General features: G+C 52.4%; 1 protein-coding gene across 2 annotated transcripts in view; it reads left to right on the top strand.

Annotated features, from left to right (window-relative positions):
- Positions 1-21,172, top strand: part of ST8SIA1 (ST8 alpha-N-acetyl-neuraminide alpha-2,8-sialyltransferase 1) — a 68,605-nt gene that overhangs the window by 620 nt on the left and 46,813 nt on the right. The gene's annotated exons all lie outside the window — the stretch shown is intronic.

Below are 21,172 nucleotides of genomic sequence, written 5' to 3'. Positions count from 1 at the left end.
CCCCCTAATATATATATACACCCCCCCCTAATATATATACCCCCCCCCCAATATATATATATATATATACCCCCTCAGCGCTCTCACTGGATTCAGGTACCGACAGATCTATATACCCCTCCCCCCTATATATATATATATATATATATATATATATATATATATATATATGTATATATGCCCACATATATATCTATATACCACCCCCTCCCCATATACCTATATACCACCCCCCCATATATCTATGTACCACCCCATATAGATCTATATGGAGCCCTAATATATGTATATACACCCCAATAAATCTATATAAACCCCATATATCTACATACATATATATATCTGTACACCCCCCCCCCCCTCCCCCGGTGCCCTCACTGGATTGTACCGACATATCTATATACCCCACTATATATCTATATACACCCCCCCCCCCCATATATTTGTGGACATTCCCCCCCCCCCCAGCGCCCTCACTGGATTCAGGTACCGCATATCTATATACTCCCCCATATATTTATCTATATACCCCCACACCGCCCTCACTGGATTCAGGTACCGATATATCTATATAGCTACACACACACCCTCCCCCAGCGCCTTAACCAGATTCAGATACCAATATATCTATGTACCCCGTATATATTTCCCCCTACCCCCACATGTTTATCACCCTCCCTTTTGTCTGTACCCCTTATGGTAACAGCTACACCCCACCAACACTCTATGGTAACAGCTACACCCCACCAACACTCTATGGTAACAGCTTCACCCCACCAACGCCCCTTAGTAACAGCTACACCCCACCAACACTCTATGGTAACAGCTACACCCCACCAACGCCCCTTAGTAACAGCTACACCCCGCCAACACTCTATGGTAACAGCTACAGCCCACCAACACTCTATGGTAACAGCTACACCCCACCAACGCCCCTTAGTAACAGCTACACCCCACCAACACTCTATGGTAACAGCTACACCCCACCAACGCCCCTTAGTAACAGCTACACCCCGCCAACACTCTATGGTAACAGCTACAGCCCACCAACACTCTATGGTAACAGCTACACCCCGCCAACACTCTATGGTAACAGCTACAGCCCACCAACACTCTATGGTAACAGCTACAGCCCACCAACACTCTATGGTAACAGCTACAGCCCACCAACACTCTATGGTAACAGCTTCACCCCACCAACGCCCCTTAGTAACAGCTACACCCCGCCAACACTCTATGGTAACAGCTACACCCCACCAACGCCCCTTAGTAACAGCTACACCCCGCCAACACTCTATGGTAACAGCTACAGCCCACCAACACTCTATGGTAACAGCTACACCCCACCAACGCCCCTTAGTAACAGCTACACCCCACCAACACTCTATGGTAACAGCTACACCCCACCAACGCCCCTTAGTAACAGCTACACCCCGCCAACACTCTATGGTAACAGCTACAGCCCACCAACACTCTATGGTAACAGCTACACCCCGCCAACACTCTATGGTAACAGCTACAGCCCACCAACACTCTATGGTAACAGCTACAGCCCACCAACACTCTATGGTAACAGCTACAGCCCACCAACACTCTATGGTAACAGCTACAGCCCACCAACACTCTATGGTAACAGCTACAGCCCACCAACACTCTATGGTAACAGCTACAGCCCACCAACACTCTATGGTAACAGCTACAGCCCACCAACACTCTATGGTAACAGCTACAGCCCACCAACACTCTATGGTGACAGCTACAGCCCACCAACACTCTATGGTGACAGCTACAGCCCACCAACACTCTATGGTGACAGCTACAGCCCACCAACACTCTATGGTGACAGCTACAGCCCACCAACACTCTATGGTGACAGCTACAGCCCACCAACACTCTATGGTGACAGCTACAGCCCACCAACACTCTATGGTGACAGCTACAGCCCACCAACACTCTATGGTGACAGCTACAGCCCACCAACACTCTATGGTGACAGCTACAGCCCACCAACACTCTATGGTGACAGCTACAGCCCACCAACACTCTATGGTGACAGCTACAGCCCACCAACACTCTATGGTGACAGCTACAGCCCACCAACACTCTATGGTGACAGCTACAGCCCACCAACACTCTATGGTGACAGCTACAGCCCACCAACACTCTATGGTGACAGCTACAGCCCACCAACACTCTATGGTGACAGCTACAGCCCACCAACACTCTATGGTGACAGCTACAGCCCACCAACACTCTATGGTGACAGCTACAGCCCACCAACACTCTATGGTGACAGCTACAGCCCACCAACACTCTATGGTGACAGCTACAGCCCACCAACACTCTATGGTGACAGCTACAGCCCACCAACACTCTATGGTGACAGCTACAGCCCACCAACACTCTATGGTGACAGCTACAGCCCACCAACACTCTATGGTGACAGCTACAGCCCACCAACACTCTATGGTGACAGCTACAGCCCACCAACACTCTATGGTGACAGCTACAGCCCACCAACACTCTATGGTGACAGCTACAGCCCACCAACACTCTATGGTGACAGCTACAGCCCACCAACACTCTATGGTGACAGCTACAGCCCACCAACACTCTATGGTGACAGCTACAGCCCACCAACACTCTATGGTGACAGCTACAGCCCACCAACACTCTATGGTGACAGCTACAGCCCACCAACACTCTATGGTGACAGCTACAGCCCACCAACACTCTATGGTGACAGCTACAGCCCACCAACACTCTATGGTGACAGCTACAGCCCACCAACACTCTATGGTGACAGCTACAGCCCACCAACACTCTATGGTGACAGCTACAGCCCACCAACACTCTATGGTGACAGCTACAGCCCACCAACACTCTATGGTGACAGCTACAGCCCACCAACACTCTATGGTGACAGCTACAGCCCACCAACACTCTATGGTGACAGCTACAGCCCACCAACACTCTATGGTGACAGCTACAGCCCACCAACACTCTATGGTGACAGCTACAGCCCACCAACACTCTATGGTGACAGCTACAGCCCACCAACACTCTATGGTGACAGCTACAGCCCACCAACACTCTATGGTGACAGCTACAGCCCACCAACACTCTATGGTGACAGCTACAGCCCACCAACACTCTATGGTGACAGCTACAGCCCACCAACACTCTATGGTGACAGCTACAGCCCACCAACACTCTATGGTGACAGCTACAGCCCACCAACACTCTATGGTGACAGCTACAGCCCACCAACACTCTATGGTGACAGCTACAGCCCACCAACACTCTATGGTGACAGCTACAGCCCACCAACACTCTATGGTGACAGCTACAGCCCACCAACACTCTATGGTGACAGCTACAGCCCACCAACACTCTATGGTGACAGCTACAGCCCACCAACACTCTATGGTGACAGCTACAGCCCACCAACACTCTATGGTGACAGCTACAGCCCACCAACACTCTATGGTGACAGCTACAGCCCACCAACACTCTATGGTGACAGCTACAGCCCACCAACACTCTATGGTGACAGCTACAGCCCACCAACACTCTATGGTAACAGCTACAGCCCACCAATATTCTTTAATGACAGCTACAGCCCACCAACATTCTATAGTGACAGCTACAGCCCACCAACATTCTATAGTGACAGCTACAGCCCACCAACATTCTATAGTGACAGCTACAGCCCACCAACATTCTATAGTGACAGCTACAGCCCACCAACATTCTATAGTGACAGCTACAGCCCACCAATATTCTTTAGTGACAGCTACAGCCCACCAATATTCTATAGTGACAGCTACAGCCCACCTACGTTCTATAGTGACAGCTACAGCCCACCAATATTCTATAGTGACAGCTACACCCCACCAATATTCTATAGTAACAGCTACACCCCACCAATATTCTATAGTAACAGCTACACCCCACCTACATTCTATAGTGACAGCTACAGCCCACCAATATTCTATAGTGACAGCTACACCCCACCAACACCCCGTGGTGACAGCTACACCCCACCAACACCCTATAGTGACAGCTACAGCCCAGTAATATCCCATTGAGACTGTATTCCATGTGTTCACCCCTCTGTAATCCTTGCACTGCAGCATCCTCACAACCGCCATACTACTGCTGTACCCCTCGCTGTTACCTTTACACCCCTAGAGTACACCGCCCTATATTCTCACCCCTGGACTTTTTTTTGTTTCTTACACTCTGTCATACTTTTGTCCCCCCCACACCCCATGCTGTCCCCCCCACACCCCATGCTGTCCCCCCCCACCCCACGCTGACCCCCCCCCCCACCCCACGCTGTCCCCCCCCCACCCTGACCCCCCCCCCCACCCCATGCTGTCCCCCCCCCACACACACCCCACGCTGTCCCCCCCCCCACACCATGCTGTCCCCTCCACACCCCACGCTGTCGCCCTGTTATAACCGCTGCCCCCTCTTCGGCCATCCCTGTACACAAAGCTGTAGCTGCCCCCTCCCCCCATTGTCAGACCCCCGGCCTCTCATGTGGAGGACAGTGAGCAGACACAGATGATGTCACTCCCCCCCCCCATTAACCCTTTGTGCGTCTTGTCTTTGTCTCATCTCCTTGGAGGAATCTGAGGTCTGGAAATCTCAGTGAATCCCTGGGGGTCATGTGACCTGCGGTCTCTGCCCATGTGCGGCCGACCATGTCTCCGCCGGAGATGAGGATATAGCAGACTGTGTATGGGGGAGAACACTGCAACCATAACACACTGACATATGGGAGCCAAGTCACACGTCGCCATGGTGATGGGGGGGCTCTGATGGAGAGCGTGTGAGGTGACATTAGGGTCTGATAGTCCGCTATGTGGTGACTGGATGGAGGGTCTGATAGTCCGCTATGTGGTGACAGGAGGGTCTGATAGTCCGCTATGTGGTGATGGTGACAGGAGGGTCTGATAGTCCGCTATGTGGTGATGGTGACAGGAGGGTCTGATAGTCCGCTATGTGGTGGTGACAGGAGGGTCTGATAGTCCGCTATGTGGTGGTGACAGGAGGGTCTGATAGTCCGCTATGTGGTGACAGGAGGGTCTGATAGTCCGCTATGTGGTGATGGTGACAGGAGGGTCTGATAGTCCGCTATGTGGTGGTGACAGGAGGGTCTGATAGTCCGCTATGTGGTGACTGGATGGAGGGTCTGATAGTCCGCTATGTGGTGGTGGTGACAGGAGGGTCTGATAGTCCGCTATGTGGTGGTGGTGACAGGAGGGTCTGATAGTCCGCTATGTGGTGGTGACAGGAGGGTCTGATAGTCCGCTATGTGGTGGTGGTGACAGGAGGGTCTGATAGTCCGCTATGTGGTGATGGTGACAGCAGGGTCTGATAGTCCGCTATGTGGTGGTGGTGACAGGAGGGTCTGATAGTCCGCTATGTGGTGGTGACAGGAGGGTCTGATAGTCCGCTATGTGGTGGTGACATTAGGGTCTGATAGTCCGCTATGTGGTGGTGGTGACAGGAGGGTCTGATAGTCCGCTATGTGGTGGTGACAGGAGGGTCTGATAGTCCGCTATGTGGTGGTGGTGACAGGAGGGTCTGATAGTCCGCTATGTGGTGGTGACATTAGGGTCTGATAGTCCGCTATGTGGTGGTGGTGACAGGAGGGTCTGATAGTCCGCTATGTGGTGGTGGTGACAGGAGGGTCTGATAGTCCGCTATGTGGTGGTGGTGACAGGAGGGTCTGATAGTCCGCTATGTGGTGGTGGTGACAGGAGGGTCTGATAGTCCGCTATGTGGTGACTGGATGGAGGGTCTGATAGTCCGCTATGTGGTGATGGTGACAGGAGGGTCTGATAGTCCGCTATGTGGTGACTGGATGGAGGGTCTGATAGTCCGCTATGTGGTGATGGTGACAGGAGGGTCTGATAGTCCGCTATGTGGTGACGGGATGGAGGGTCTGATAGTCCGCTATGTGGTGGTGGTGGTGACAGCAGGGTCTGATAGTCCGCTATGTGGTGATTACGGAATTATCTGATAGTCCGCTATGTGGGGGCGATAGGATGGAGGGCCTGATACGTTGGTGGTCATCCGGCTCTCCCGGTCTCCTGTACGGCAGATCCCATTGGTCGGTTTATAGCAGTGGGCGGAGCCATCAGGTGACTTCCCTTTTACTCACAGGACGTGAAACGTGAATTTCCTCACTGACATGAAGAGACGTCCGTTCTGAGCCTTTTTCTTCTTCTATCTGCTTCCTGTCCGTGACGACCCGGGGGGGGGGGATATCTATGGGGGGGGGGGGGGGGGGCGGTATCTATGGGGGGCGCTGTCTCTACTGTTAGGTGAATACTTGGATTTTTCACACATTGTTGGTTTAAGTTCTTTAAATTTTCCATCGTTCCACGGACGAATATTATTTTTAGATGCAACTTTTATTTTAATCTTCCTGTTCTGTGTATTCACCCAAAGATTCCCATAATCCACCATTAGCGACAAATTTAGCCTCAGCCTAGCGTGTGCGGGGGGTAGTAAATCAGTCACACCATATTGGAACAGAATATTTACCAATCCTTCTTATACACAGGATATACAGGGGGCGGGGCTGTGACTACCTCTCTATACACAGAATATACAGGGGGTGGGGCTGTGACTACCTCTCTATACACAGGATATACAGGTGGCGGGGCTGTGACTACCTCTCTATACACAGGATATACAGGGGGCGGGGCTGTGACTACCTCTCTATACACAGGATATACAGGGGGCGGGGCTGTGACTACCTCTCTATACACAGGATATACAGGGGGCGGGGCTGTGACTACCTCTCTATACACAGGATATACAGGGGGCGGGGCTGTGACTACCTCTCTATACACAGGATATACAGGGGGCGGGGCTGTGACTACCTCTCTATACACAGGATATACAGGGGGCGGGGCTGTGACTACCTCTCTATACACAGGATATACAGGGGGCGGGGCTGTGACTACCTCTCTATACACATGATATCCAGGGGGCGGGGCTGTGAATGCCTCTCTATACACAGGATATACAGGGGGCGGGGCTGTGACTGCCTCTCTATACACAGGATATACAGGGGGCGGGGCTGTGACTACCTCTCTATACACAGGATATACAGGAGGCGGGGCTGTGACTACCTCTCTATACACAGGATATACAGGGGGCGGGGCTGTTACTACCTCCCCATACACAGTATATACAGGCTGGGTGTTGCTGTAGTAGGGACAGGACTCCTCTTCTTCCTCGGTGATCAGTCAGGCGTCTCTGGATACAATGCTCGGCATTCATGTTCCGGCTCCACGTGTTCTCTGCAGATCCGGTACATTATACACCAAATGCAATTATATCAGGATCAGCATCGGCCTCGCTGACCCCCCCCCCCCCCCCCCCAAATCCTATCCATGTATCTGTATGTATCCTGCCAGTGGGGGGGGGGGTACTATATACCATGTGATACATTGTATCCAAATATAACAGAATAAATAGTGATCAGCAGCAGCACACATGTATCTCCCCCAGATGATCAGCAGCAGCAGCACACATGTATCTCCCCCAGATGATCAGCAGCAGCAGCAGCAGCAGCACACATGTATCTCCTCCAGATGATCAGCAGCAGCAGCAGCACACATGTATCTCCCCCAGATGATCAGCAGCAGCACACATGTATCTCCCCCAGATGATCAGCAGCAGCAGCACACATGTATCTCCTCCAGATGATCAGCAGCAGCAGCACACATGTATCTCCTCCAGATGATCAGCAGCAGCAGCACACATGTATCTCCCCCAGATGATCAGCAGCAGCACACATGTATCTCCCCCAGATGATCAGCAGCAGCAGCACACATGTATCTCCTCCAGATGATCAGCAGCAGCAGCACACATGTATCTCCTCCAGATGATCAGCAGCAGCAGCACACATGTATCTCCCCCAGATGATCAGCAGCAGCAGCAGCACACATGTATCTCCCCCAGATGATCAGCAGCAGCAGCAGCACACATGTATCTCCCCCAGATGATCAGCAGCAGCACACATGTATCTCCCCCAGATGATCAGCAGCAGCAGCAGCACACATGTATCTCCTCCAGATGATCAGCAGCAGCAGCACACATGTATCTCCCCCAGATGATCAGCAGCAGCAGCACACATGTATCTCCTCCAGATGATCAGCAGCAGCAGCAGCACACATGTATCTCCCCCAGATGATCAGCAGCAGCACACATGTATCTCCCCCAGATGATCAGCAGCAGCAGCAGCACACATGTATCTCCTCCAGATGATCAGCAGCAGCAGCACACATGTATCTCCCCCAGATGATCAGCAGCAGCAGCAGCACACATGTATCTCCCCCAGATGATCAGCAGCAGCAGCAGCACACATGTATCTCCCCCAGATGATCAGCAGCAGCAGCAGCACACATGTATCTCCCCCAGATGATCAGCAGCAGCACACATGTATCTCCCCCAGATGATCAGCAGCAGCAGCACACATGTATCTCCTCCAGATGATCAGCAGCAGCAGCACACATGTATCTCCTCCAGATGATCAGCAGCAGCAGCACACATGTATCTCCCCCAGATGATCAGCAGCAGCAGCACACATGTATCTCCCCCAGATGATCAGCAGCAGCACACATGTATCTCCTCCAGATGATCAGCAGCAGCAGCACACATGTATCTCCTCCAGATGATCATCAGCAGCAGCAGCACACATGTATCTCCTCCAGATGATCATCAGCAGCAGCAGCACACATGTATCTCCCCCAGATGATCAGCAGCAGCAGCAGCACACATGTATCTCCCCCAGATGATCATCAGCAGCAGCAGCACACATGTATCTCCCCCAGATGATCAGCAGCAGCAGCAGCACACATGTATCTCCCCCAGATGATCAGCAGCAGCAGCAGCACACATGTATCTCCTCCAGATGATCAGCAGCAGCAGCAGCACACATGTATCTCCCCCAGATGATCAGCAGCAGCAGCACACATGTATCTCCCCCAGATGATCAGCAGCAGCAGCAGCACACATGTATCTCCCCCAGATGATCAGCAGCAGCAGCAGCACACATGTATCTCCTCCAGATGATCAGCAGCAGCAGCAGCACACATGTATCTCCCCCAGATGATCAGCAGCAGCAGCACACATGTATCTCCCCCAGATGATCAGCAGCAGCAGCACACATGTATCTCCCCCAGATGATCAGCAGCAGCACACATGTATCTCCCCCAGATGATCAGCAGCAGCACACATGTATCTCCCCCAGATGATCAGCAGCAGCAGCACACATGTATCTCCTCCAGATGATCAGCAGCAGCAGCACACATGTATCTCCTCCAGATGATCAGCAGCAGCAGCACACATGTATCTCCCCCAGATGATCAGCAGCAGCAGCACACATGTATCTCCCCCAGATGATCAGCAGCAGCAGCAGCACACATGTATCTCCCCCAGATGATCAGCAGCAGCAGCAGCACACATGTATCTCCTCCAGATGATCAGCAGCAGCAGCACACATGTATCTCCTCCAGATGATCAGCAGCAGCAGCAGCACACATGTATCTCCTCCAGATGATCAGCAGCAGCAGCACACATGTATCTCCCCCAGATGATCAGCAGCAGCAGCACACATGTATCTCCTCCAGATGATCAGCAGCAGCAGCAGCACACATGTATCTCCTCCAGATGATCAGCAGCAGCAGCACACATGTATCTCCCCCAGATGATCAGCAGCAGCACACATGTATCTCCTCCAGATGATCAGCAGCAGCAGCAGCACACATGTATCTCCTCCAGATGATCAGCAGCAGCAGCAGCACACATGTATCTCCTCCAGATGATCAGCAGCAGCAGCACACATGTATCTCCCCCAGATGATCAGCAGCAGCAGCACACATGTATCTCCTCCAGATGATCAGCAGCAGCAGCAGCACACATGTATCTCCTCCAGATGATCAGCAGCAGCAGCACACATGTATCTCCCCCAGATGATCAGCAGCAGCACACATGTATCTCCTCCAGATGATCAGCAGCAGCAGCAGCACACATGTATCTCCTCCAGATGATCAGCAGCAGAACACATGTATCTCCTCCAGATGATCAGCAGCAGCAGCACACATGTATCTCCCCCAGATGATCAGCAGCAGCAGCAGCACACATGTATCTCCTCCAGATGATCAGCAGCAGCAGCACACATGTATCTCCTCCAGATGATCAGCAGCAGCAGCACACATGTATCTCCTCCAGATGATCAGCAGCAGCAGCACACATGTATCTCCTCCAGATGATCAGCAGCAGCAGCCCACATGTATCTCCCCCAGATGATCAGCAGCAGCAGCACACATGTATCTCCCCCAGATGATCAGCAGCAGCACACATGTATCTCCTCCAGATGATCAGCAGCAGCAGCACACATGTATCTCCCCAGATGATCAGCAGCAGCAGCACACATGTATCTCCCCCAGATGATCAGCAGCAGCAGCAGCACACATGTATCTCCTCCAGATGATCAGCAGCAGCAGCAGCACACATGTATCTCCTCCAGATGATCAGCAGCAGCAGCACACATGTATCTCCTCCAGATGATCAGCAGCAGCAGCACACATGTATCTCCTCCAGATGATCAGCAGCAGCAGCCCACATGTATCTCCCCCAGATGATCAGCAGCAGCAGCACACATGTATCTCCCCCAGATGATCAGCAGCAGCACACATGTATCTCCTCCAGATGATCAGCAGCAGCAGCACACATGTATCTCCCCCAGATGATCAGCAGCAGCAGCAGCACACATGTATCTCCCCCAGATGATCAGCAGCAGCAGCAGCACACATGTATCTCCTCCAGATGATCAGCAGCAGCACACATGTATCTCCCCCAGATGATCAGCAGCAGCAGCACACATGTATCTCCCCCAGATGATCAGCAGCAGCAGCACACATGTATCTCCTCCAGATGATCAGCAGCAGCAGCACACATGTATCTCCTCCAGATGATCAGCAGCAGCAGCAGCACACATGTATCTCCTCCAGATGATCAGCAGCAGCAGCACACATGTATCTCCCCCAGATGATCAGCAGCAGCACACATGTATCTCCCCCAGATGATCAGCAGCAACAGCACACATGTATCTCCCCCAGATGATCAGCAGCAGCAGCAGCACACATGTATCTCCCCCAGATGATCAGCAGCAGCAGCAGCACACATGTATCTCCTCCAGATGATCAGCAGCAGCACACATGTATCTCCCCCAGATGATCAGCAGCAGCAGCAGCACACATGTATCTCCTCCAGATGATCAGCAGCAGCAGCACACATGTATCTCCCCCAGATGATCAGCAGCAGCAGCAGCACACATGTATCTCCTCCAGATGATCAGCAGCAGCACACATGTATCTCCTCCAGATGATCAGCAGCAGCAGCACACATGTATCTCCTCCAGATGATCAGCAGCAGCAGCACACATGTATCTCCCCCAGATGATCAGCAGCAGCAGCAGCAGCACACATGTATCTCCCCCAGATGATCAGCAGCAGCAGCAGCACACATGTATCTCCTCCAGATGATCAGCAGCAGCAGCACACATGTATCTCCCCCAGATGATCAGCAGCAGCACACATGTATCTCCTCCAGATGATCAGCAGCAGCAGCAGCACACATGTATCTCCCCCAGATGATCAGCAGCAGCACACATGTATCTCCTCCAGATGATCAGCAGCAGCAGCACACATGTATCTCCCCCAGATGATCAGCAGCAGCACACATGTATCTCCCCCAGATGATCAGCAGCAGCACACATGTATCTCCCCCAGATGATCAGCAGCAGCAGCAGCAGCACACATGTATCTCCTCCAGATGATCAGCAGCAGCAGCAGCAGCACACATGTATCTCCTCCAGATGATCAGCAGCAGCACACATGTATCTCCTCCAGATGATCAGCAGCAGAACACATGTATCTCCTCCAGATGATCAGCAGCAGCAGCACACATGTATCTCCTCCAGATGATCAGCAGCAGCAGCACACATGTATCTCCCCCAGATGATCAGCAGCAGCAGCACACATGTATCTCCCCAGATGATCAGCAGCAGCAGCAGCAGCACACATGTATCTCCCCCAGATGATCAGCAGCAGCAGCAGCACACATGTATCTCCTCCAGATGATCAGCAGCAGCAGCACACATGTATCTCCTCCAGATGATCAGCAGCAGCAGCACACATGTATCTCACCCAGATGATCAGCAGCAGCAGCACACATGTATCTCCTCCAGATGATCAGCAGCAGCAGCAGCACACATGTATCTCCCCCAGATGATCAGCAGCAGCAGCACACATGTATCTCCTCCAGATGATCAGCAGCAGCAGCAGCACACATGTATCTCCCCCAGATGATCAGCAGCAGCAGCACACATGTATCTCCTCCAGATGATCAGCAGCAGCAGCACACATGTATCTCCCCCAGATGATCAGCAGCAGCAGCAGCACACATGTATCTCCCCCAGATGATCAGCAGCAGCACACATGTATCTCCCCCAGATGATCAGCAGCAGCACACATGTATCTCCCCCAGATGATCAGCAGCAGCAGCAGCACACATGTATCTCCCCCAGATGATCAGCAGCAGCAGCAGCACACATGTATCTTCTCCAGATGATCAGCAGCAGCACACATGTATCTCCTCCAGATGATCAGCAGCAGCAGCAGCAGCAGCACACATGTATCTCACCCAGATGATCAGCAGCAGCAGCACACATGTATCTCACCCAGATGATTAGCAGCAGCAGCACACATGTATCTCCCCCAGATGATCAGCAGCAGCAGCACACATGTATCTCCCCCAGATGATCAGCAGCAGCAGCACACATGTATCTCCTCCAGATGATCAGCAGCAGCAGCAGCACACATGTATCTCCTCCAGATGATCAGCAGCAGCACACATGTATCTCCCCCAGATGATCAGCAGCAGCAGCAGCACACATGTATCTCCTCCAGATGATCAGCAGCAGCAGCACACATGTATCTCCTCCAGATGATCAGCAGCAGCAGCAGCACACATGTATCTCCTCCAGATGATCAGCAGCAGCAGCACACATGTATCTCCCCCAGATGATCAGCAGCAGCACACATGTATCTCCCCCAGATGATCAGCAGCAGCACACATGTATCTCCTCCAGATCAGCAGCAGCAGCACACATGTATCTCCTTCAGATGATCAGCAGCAGCAGCACACATGTATCTCCCCCAGATGATCAGCAGCAGCAGCAGCACACATGTATCTCCCCCAGATGATCAGCAGCAGCAGCAGCACACATGTATCTCCCCCAGATGATCAGCAGCAGCACACATGTATCTCCCCCAGATGATCAGCAGCAGCAGCAGCACACATGTATCTCCTCCAGATGATCAGCAGCAGCACACATGTATCTCCCCCAGATGATCAGCAGCAGCACACATGTATCTCCCCCAGATGATCAGCAGCAGCACACATGTATCTCCCCCAGATGATCAGCAGCAGCACACATGTATCTCCTCCAGATCAGCAGCAGCAGCACACATGTATCTCCTCCAGATGATCAGCAGCAGCAGCAGCACACATGTATCTCCTCCAGATGATCAGCAGCAGCAGCACACATGTATCTCCTCCAGATGATCAGCAGCAGCAGCACACATGTATCTCCCCCAGATGATCAGCAGCAACAGCACACATGTATCTCCCCCAGATGATCAGCAGCAGCAGCAGCACACATGTATCTCCTCCAGATGATCAGCAGCAGCACACATGTATCTCCTCCAGATGATCAGCAGCAGCAGCACACATGTATCTCCTCCAGATAATCAGCAGCAGCACACATGTATCTCCTCCAGATGATCAGCAGCAGCACACATGTATCTCCCCCAGATGATCAGCAGCAGCACACATGTATCTCCCCCAGATGATCAGCAGCAGCAGCACACATGTATCTCCTCCAGATGATCAGCAGCAGCACACATGTATCTCCTCCAGATGATCAGCAGCAGCAGCACACATGTATCTCCACCAGATGATCAGCAGCAGCACACATGTATCTCCTCCAGATGATCAGCAGCAGAACACATGTATCTCCTCCAGATGATCAGCAGCAGAACACATGTATCTCCTCCAGATGATCAGCAGCAGAACACATGTATCTCCTCCAGATGATCAGCAGCAGCACACATGTATCTCCTCCAGATGATCAGCAGCAGCAGCACACATGTATCTCCTCCAGATGATCAGCAGCAGCACACATGTATCTCCCCAGATGATCAGCAGCAGCAGCACACATGTATCTCCTCCAGATGATCAGCAGCAGCAGCAGCACACATGTATCTCCTCCAGATGATCAGCAGCAGAACACATGTATCTCCTCCAGATGATCATCAGCAGCAGCACACATGTATCTCCTCCAGATGATCAGCAGCAGCAGCAGCACACATGTATCTCCTCCAGATGATCAGCAGCAGAACACATGTATCTCCTCCAGATGATCAGCAGCAGCAGCACACATGTATCTCCTCCAGATGATCAGCAGCAGCAGCAGCACACATGTATCTCCTCCAGATGATCAGCAGCAGCAGCACACATGTATCTCCCCCAGATGATCAGCAGCAGCACACATGTATCTCCCCCAGATGATCAGCAGCAGCACACATGTATCTCCCCCAGATGATCAGCAGCAGCAGCACACATGTATCTCCCCCAGATGATCAGCAGCAGCACACATGTATCTCCCCCAGATGATCAGCAGCAGCACACATGTATCTCCTCCAGATGATCAGCAGCAGCAGCAGCACACATGTATCTCCTCCAGATGATCAGCAGCAGCAGCAGCACACATGTATCTCCCCCAGATGATCAGCAGCAGCAGCAGCACACATGTATCTCCCCCAGATGATCAGCAGCAGCAGCACACATGTATCTCCCCCAGATGATCAGCAGCAGCAGCAGCACACATGTATCTCCCCCAGATGATCAGCAGCAGCAGCAGCACACATGTATCTCCCCCAGATGATCAGCAGCAGCAGCAGCACACATGTATCTCCCCCAGATGATCAGCAGCAGCAGCACACATGTATCTCCCCCAGATGATCATCAGCAGCAGCACACATGTATCTCCCCCAGATGATCAGCAGCAGCAGCAGCACACATGTATCTCCTCCAGATGATCAGCAGCAGCAGCACACATGTATCTCCCCCAGATGATCAGCAGCAGCAGCAGCAGCACACATGTATCTCCCCCAGATGATCAGCAGCAGCACACATGTATCTCCCCCAGATGATCAGCAGCAGCAGCACACATGTATCTCCCCCAGATGATCAGCAGCAGCACACATGTATCTCCCCCAGATGATCAGCAGCAGCACACATGTATCTCCTCCAGATGATCAGCAGCAGCAGCAGCAGCACACATGTATCTCCTCCAGATGATCAGCAGCAGCAGCAGCACACATGTATCTCCTCCAGATGATCAGCAGCAGCAGCACACATGTATCTCCTCCAGATGATCAGCAGCAGCAGCACACATGTATCTCCCCCAGATGATCAGCAGCAGCAGCACACATGTATCTCCTCCAGATGATCAGCAGCAGAACACATGTATCTCCTCCAGATGATCAGCAGCAGCACACATGTATCTCCCCCAGATGATCAGCAGCAGCAGCAGCACACATGTATCTCCTCCAGATGATCAGCAGCAGCACACATGTATCTCCCCCAGATGATCAGCAGCAGCACACATGTATCTCCTCCAGATGATCAGCAGCAGCAGCACACATGTATCTCCCCCAGATGATCAGCAGCAGCAGCAGCACACATGTATCTCCTCCAGATGATCAGCAGCAGCAGCACACATGTATCTCCCCCAGATGATCAGCAGCAGCAGCACACATGTATCTCCCCCAGATGATCAGCAGCAGCACACATGTATCTCCTCCAGATGATCAGCAGCAGCAGCACACATGTATCTCCTCAGATGATCAGCAGCAGCAGCACACATGTATCTCCTCCAGATGATCAGCAGCAGCAGCACACATGTATCTCCTCCAGATGATCAGCAGCAGCAGCACACATGTATCTCCTCCAGATGATCAGCAGCAGCAGCACACATGTATCTCCTCCAGATGATCAGCAGCAGCACACATGTATCTCCCCAGATGATCAGGCAGCAGCAGCACACATGTATCTCCCCCAGATGATCAGCAGCAGCAGCAGCACACATGTATCTCCTCCAGATGATCAGCAGCAGCACACATGTATCTCCCCCAGATGATCATCAGCAGCAGCACACATGTATCTCCCCCAGATGATCAGCAGCAGCAGCAGCACACATGTATCTCCTCCAGATGATCAGCAGCAGCAGCACACATGTATCTCCCCCAGGTGATCAGCAGCAGCAGCAGCACACATGTATCTCCTCCAGATGATCAGCAGCAGCACACATGTATCTCCCCCAGATGATCAGCAGCAGCACACATGTATCTCCTCCAGATGATCAGCAGCAGCAGCAGCACACATGTATCTCCCCCAGATGATCAGCAGCAGCACACATGTATCTCCTCCAGATGATCAGCAGCAGCAGCACACATGTATCTCCCCCAGATGATCAGCAGCAGCAGCAGCACACATGTATCTCCCCCAGATGATCAGCAGCAGCAGCAGCACACATGTATCTCCTCCAGATGATCAGCAGCAGCAGCAGCACACATGTATCTCCTCCAGATGATCAGCAGCAGCAGCACACATGTATCTCCTCCAGATGATCAGCAGCAGCAGCACACATGTATCTCCTCCAGATGATCAGCAGCAGCAGCACACATGTATCTCCTCCAGATGATCAGCAGCAGCAGCACACATGTATCTCCTCCAGATGATCAGCAGCAGCACACATGTATCTCCCCCAGATGATCAGCAGCAGCAGCAGCACACATGTATCTCCCCCAGATGATCAGCAGCAGCACACATGTATCTCCCCCAGATGATCAGCAGCAGCAGCAGCACACATGTATCTCCTCCAGATGATCAGCAGCAGCAGCAGCAGCACACATGTATCTCCTCCAGATGATCAGCAGCAGCAGCAGCACACATGTATCTCCTCCAGATGATCAGCAGCAGCAGCACACATGTATCTCCCCCAGATGATCAGCAGCAGCAGCACACATGTATCTCCTCCAGATGATCAGCAGCAGCAGCAGCACACATGTATCCTCCTCCAGATGATCAGCAGCAGCAGCACACATGTATCTCCCCAGAATGATCAGCAGCAGCAGCACACATGTATCTCCTCCAGATGATCAGCAGCAGCAGCAGCACACATGTATCTCCTCCAGATGATCAGCAGCAGCAGCACACATGTATCTCCCCAGATGATCATCAGCAGCAGCAGCACACATGTATCTCCTCCAGATGATCAGCAGCAGCAGCAGCACACATGTATCTCCCCCAGGTGATCAGCAGCAGCAGCAGCACACATGTATCTCCCCAGATGATCAGCAGCAGCAGCAGCACACATGTATCTCCCCCAGATGATCAGCAGCAGCAGCAGCACACATGTATCTCCCCAGATGATCAGCAGCAGCACACATGTATCTCCCCCAGATGATCAGCAGCAGCAGCACACATGTATCTCCCCAGATGATCAGCAGCAGCACACATGTATCTCCCCCAGATGATCAGCAGCAGCACACATGTATCTCCCCCAGATGATATCAGCAGCAGCAGCACACATGTATCTCCCCAGATGATCAGCAGCAGCAGCACACATGTATCTCCCCCGATCATCAGCAGCAGCAGCACACATGTATCTCCCCCAGATGATCAGCAGCAGCAGCACACATGTATCTCCCCCAGATGATCAGCAGCAGCAGCACACATGTATCTCCCCCAGATGATCAGCAGCAGCAGCACACATGTATCTCCCCCAGATGATCAGCAGCAGCAGCAGCACACATGTATCTCCTCCAGATGATCAGCAGCAGCACACATGTATCTCCTCCAGATGATCATCAGCAGCAGCACACATGTATCTCCCCCAGATGATCAGCAGCAGCAGCACACATGTATCTCCCCCAGATGATCAGCAGCAGCAGCACACATGTATCTCCCCCAGATGATCAGCAGCAGCAGCACACATGTATCTCCTCCAGATGATCATCAGCAGCACACATGTATCTCCCCCAGATGATCAGCAGCAGCAGCACACATGTATCTCCCCCAGATGATCAGCAGCAGCACACATGTATCTCCTCCAGATGATCAGCAGCAGCAGCACACATGTATCTCCTCCAGATGATCATCAGCAGCAGCAGCACACATGTATCTCCCCCAGATGATCAGCAGCAGCAGCAGCACACATGTATCTCCCCCAGATGATCAGCAGCAGCAGCACACATGTATCTCCTCCAGATGATCAGCAGCAGCACACATGTATCTCCTCCAGATGATCAGCAGCAGCAGCAGCACACATGTATCTCCCCCAGATGATCAGCAGCAGCACACATGTATCTCCCCCAGATGATCAGCAGCAGCAGCACACATGTATCTCCTCCAGATGATCAGCAGCAGCAGCAGCACACATGTATCTCCTCCAGATGATCAGCAGCAGCAGCAGCACACATGTATCTCCCCAACATGATCAGCAGCAGCACACATGTATCTCCCCCAGATGATCAGCAGCAGCAGCAGCACACATGTATCTCCTCCAGATGATCAGCAGCAGCAGCACCACATGTATCTCCTCCAGATGATCAGCAGCAGCAGCAGCACACATGTATCTCCCCCAGATGATCAGCAGCAGCAGCAGCACACATGTATCTCCCCCAGATGATCAGCAGCAGCAGCAGCACACATGTATCTCCCCCAGATGATCAGCAGCAGCAGCCCCACATGTATACTCCCCCAGATGATCAGCAGCAGCAGCAGCACACATGTATCTCCTCCAGATGATCAGCAGCAGCAGCAGCACACATGCATCTCCTCCAGAATGATCAGCAGCAGCAGCACACATGTATCTCCTCCAGATGATCATCAGCAGCAGCAGCACACATGTATCTCCCCCAGATGATCAGCAGCAGCAGCACACATGTATCTCCTCCCAGATGATCAGCAGCAGCACACATGTATCTCCCCCCAGAATGATCATCAGCAGCAGCACACATGTATCTCCCCCCAGATGATCAGCAAGCAGCACACATGTATCTCCTCCAGATGATACAGCAGCAGCAGCAGCACACATGTATCTCCTCCAGATGATCAGCAGCAGCAGCAGCACACATGTATACTCCTCCAGATGATCAGCAGCAGCAGCAGCACACATGTATCTCCCCAGATGATCAGCAGCAGCAGCACACATGTATCTCCCCCAGATGATCAGCAGCAGCAGCAGCACACTGTATCTCCCCAGATGATTCAGCAGCAGCAGCCACATGTATCTCCCCCAGATGATCAGCAGCAGCAGCAGAACACATGTATCTCCTCCAGATGATCAGCAGCAGCAGCACACATGTATCTCCTCCAGATGATCAGCAGCAGCACACATGTATCTCCTCCAGATGATCAGCAGCAGCAGCAGCACACATGTATCTCCCCCAGATGATCAGCAGCAGCAGCAGCACACATGTATCTCCTCCAGATGATCAGCAGCAGCAGCAGCACACATGTATCTCCTCCAGATGATCAGCAGCAGCACACATGTATCTCCCCCAGATGATCAGCAGCAGCAGCACACGATGTATCTCCCCCAGATGATCAGCAGCAGCAGCAGCACACATGTAATCTCCTCCAGATGATCAGCAGCAGCAGCACACATGTATCTCCTCCAGATGATCAGCAGCAGCAGCAGCACACATGTATCTCCCCCAGATGATCAGCAGCAGCACACAGTATCTCCCCAGATGATCAGCAGCAGCAGCACACATGTATCTCCCCCAGATGATCAGCAGCAGCAGCACACATGTATCTCCTCCAGATGATCAGCAGCAGCAGCACACATGTATCTCCCCCAGATGATCAGCAGCAGCAGCACACATGTATCTCCTCCAGATGATCAGGCAGCATCAGCAGCAGCACACAATGTATCTCCTCCAGATGATCAGCAGCAGCAGCACACATGTATCTCCTCCAGATGATCAGCAGCAGCAGCACACATGTATCTCCTCCAGATGATCAGCAGCAGCAGCACACATGTATCTCCCCCAGATGATCAGCAGCAGCACACATGTATCTCCCCCAGATGATCAGCAGCAGCAGCAGCACACATGTATCTCCCCCATATGATCAGCAGCAGCAGCACACATGTATCTCCCCAGATGATCAGCAGGCAGCAGCACACATGTATCTCCCCCAGATGATCCAGCAGCAGCAGCACACATGTATCTCCTCCAGATGATCAGCAGCAGCACACATGGTATCTCCCCAGATGATCAGCAGCAGCAGCACATGTATCTCCCCCAGATGATCAGCAGCAGCACACATGTATCTCCTCCAGATGATCAGCAGCAGCAGCACATGTATCTCCTCCATATCGATCAGCAGCAGCACACATGTATCTCCTTCAGATGATCAGCAGCAGCAGCAGCACACATGTATCTCCTCCAGGATGATCAGCAGCAGCAGCAGCACACATGTATCTCCTCCAGATGATCAGCAGCAGCAGCACACATGTATCTCCTCCAGATGATCAGCAGCAGCAGCACACATGTATCTCCCCCAGATGATCAGCAGCAGCAGCACACATGTATCTCCCCCAGATGATCAGCAGCAGCAGCAGCACACATGTATCTCCTCCAGATGATCAGCAGCAGCACACATGTATCTCCTCCAGATGATCAGCAGCAGCAGCACACATGTATCTCCTCCAGATAATCAGCAGCAGCAGCAGCACACATGTATCTCCTCCAGATGATCAGCAGCAGCAGCAGCACACATGTATCTCCTCCAGATGATCAGCAGCAGCACACATGTATCTCCCCCAGATGATCAGCAGCAGCACACATGTATCTCCCCCAGATGATCAGCAGCAGCAGCACACATGTATCTCCTCCAGATGATCAGCAGCAGCACACATGTATCTCCTCCAGATGATCAGCAGCAGCAGCACACATGTATCTCCCCCAGATGATCAGCAGCAGCACACATGTATCTCCTC

The sequence above is a fragment of the Dendropsophus ebraccatus genome, chromosome 1 (assembly GCF_027789765.1).
Source record: "Dendropsophus ebraccatus isolate aDenEbr1 chromosome 1, aDenEbr1.pat, whole genome shotgun sequence".
Lineage (NCBI taxonomy): Eukaryota > Metazoa > Chordata > Amphibia > Anura > Hylidae > Dendropsophus > Dendropsophus ebraccatus.
This window is presented reverse-complemented; position numbering and strand designations above follow the sequence as displayed.